The sequence below is a fragment of the Cynocephalus volans genome, chromosome 4 (assembly GCF_027409185.1).
Source record: "Cynocephalus volans isolate mCynVol1 chromosome 4, mCynVol1.pri, whole genome shotgun sequence".
NCBI classification, from domain to species: domain Eukaryota; kingdom Metazoa; phylum Chordata; class Mammalia; order Dermoptera; family Cynocephalidae; genus Cynocephalus; species Cynocephalus volans.
This window is the reverse complement of record NC_084463.1, coordinates 84,942,571-84,944,901: the sequence shown is the minus strand read 5'-3', so window position 1 is coordinate 84,944,901 and position 2,331 is coordinate 84,942,571. Positions and strand designations below refer to the sequence as shown.

The 2,331-nt window shown below is 42.9% G+C and overlaps 1 pseudogene; it reads left to right on the top strand.

Moving 5' to 3' along the window:
* The first annotated feature begins 1,164 nt into the window (after positions 1-1,164).
* On the top strand, positions 1,165-2,084 carry LOC134376252 (olfactory receptor 8B3-like; annotated as a pseudogene).
* Positions 2,085-2,331: the final 247 nt, after the last annotated feature.

The window sequence follows — 2,331 nt, the reverse complement described above, 5'->3', positions numbered from 1 at the left end:
TGTATCAAATCCCCAAGACCTTGAAGCTCAAAATAAAATAATTTACATGATGCTACATGTTATTTTGTTGGAAATAAAAGAACTGTTTGGATTCCTTTTTTTGTAGTTTAATGATCACTGCCTGGCAAATTCATAATTGAAAACCATGATCTTTATTTGATTGATTTTCTGAGTGAGTCAAAGACAGATTTATAAATGTGCTGAGCCTCTCTGCACAAAAGGAGGGTTTTAGTTCAGAACTAACCTTCTGCAGCAGCAAAGCTATTTCTCTTTGGAGAACAAAGGTGGAGGAAAAAACACAAGGACAGTTCTGATGCCTCTAGGCAGAAGGAGGATGAGCATTGAATCTTTATGTTTTTATGTCCTTCCATGGACTCTTTCTCTTTCTGCAGCTCTGACCCTGAGTTACAGATAATTAAATGGTCTGTGCAGGGGAAAAGTAGACATCAAAAGTACTGCTGAGGGCCGAGCCCATGGCACACTCGGGAGAGTGCGGCGCTGGGAGCGCAGCGACGCTCCCGCTGCGGGTTCGGATCCTATATAGGAAGGGCTGGTGCGCTCACTGGCTGAGGGCCGGTCACGAAAAAAAAGACAAAAAAAAAAAAAAAAGTACTGCTGAGATGATTCGATTTGTAGTGTCTCCATTCTTTCTGCTCCTTATAGAATTTCCTGTGAAAGAGACCAAGGTTCTATTGCTGACAGTAACTTTCTTGCTGTATGTACTTCAGAAGCCAAAGGACCTCTGTACGTCTCTGTTTCCTTAATTCTGCCATGAACATGGTGCTCATGGTCTCCACCCTACACTGCATCCAGAATGGGCTGGTGGTCAGCACAGGTAGCCTGAGTATGGCTTATAAAGTTTGACAAGCATAAAGTGGAATAAGTGTTAGTGACACATTGAGTCAGAGAAAAGATGAGAAATCACTGCATTTCCTCCCCTGGACAAATTTCTCCCATATGCTTTCATTATGCCGATGCCTCCCATGCACCTGTCTTTATTGCACGAGCAGTGCCAGATCCAGTTTTCTATCAGATAGTTAAACCTCAGCAGAGCCTTTGGCTTCTTGGCTTCAGAAGGGATTGGGCATGGCATTGCATGGTAAATCTGGGTTCTGTCTCAAATATGACTGTACCGTCCTATCTTTCAGATCCCACTGGAAGAAAATGGACATTGGAAACAGTTCCTTCATCATTTAGTTTACTCTTGTGTATAACAGAATATTCAGGGATCCAGTTCCCTCTCTTCTTCCTCTACCTAGGAATCCATGTAGTCACTGTGGCAGGAAACCTGGGTTGGTTTTTCTATCTGGACTGGATTCTAACCTTCACACTCCCATGTACTACTTCCTCTTTAAATTATCCTTTATTGATCTTCTGTTATTACTCCATAACTGTTGGTAAACTTTGTGTCAAAGATGAACACCATCTCCTATGCAGGATGCATGACTTAGCTCTTTTTCTACTGCTTCTTTGTCAGTGCAGAGTGCTATGTGTTGACTGTGATGGCCTATGATTGCTATGTGGCCATCTGTAAGCCCCTGCTGTATAAGGTCACCATGTCTCCTCAAGTATGTTCTCTGCTGACTGTGATTGTGTATGTGGGGGCATTTATAGGTGCCTGGGCCCACACAGGGTGCATGATGAGGCTGACCTTCTGTTAGGCTAGCACCATCAACCATTACATGTGTGACATCCTTCCCCTCCTGGAGCTCTCTTGCACCAGAACTCTCATCAATGAAATGATGGTTTTGGTGTTGTGGGCTTTGACGGTGGTGTGCTCAGCCTCACCATTATTGTCTCTTACACTTCATCCTCTTCAGCATCCTACATATTCACTCCACTGAAGGGAGGTCCAAAGACTTCATCACTTGTACCTCACATGCAGTTGTTGTTTCTGTATTTTTTTAAGTCAAGGGTGTCCATGTCCCCCATCCTTCTCCTGTTTGTGTATGGATCAGGGGAAAGTGTGCACAGTGTTCTGAACCATTGTGGTGCCCATGCTCAATCCTCTGATCTACAGCTTCAGGAACAAGGAAGTTAAGGTTGCCCTGAGAAAAAGCTTGAGTAGAAAAACATTTTTCTGAACTAGGAGCAGTACTAATTGTCAGAAGACAATATGGTTTTCCCTTTGTCCCCTCCCTCCCACAACACCCCAGAGGTTTTTCATACAGACAGAAGTGAGATATAACAGAAAGATCAATGAATTTGGGATGAAAAAGCCTGGGTTGAAAGCTTTGGAAAATTAAGACGTCATTATAGTTTTATAGGGTAATTGGAAAGAATAAGTTAATGTAAATTAAAGTGTGTATTGGGGCCAAATAGTTGTGAGAT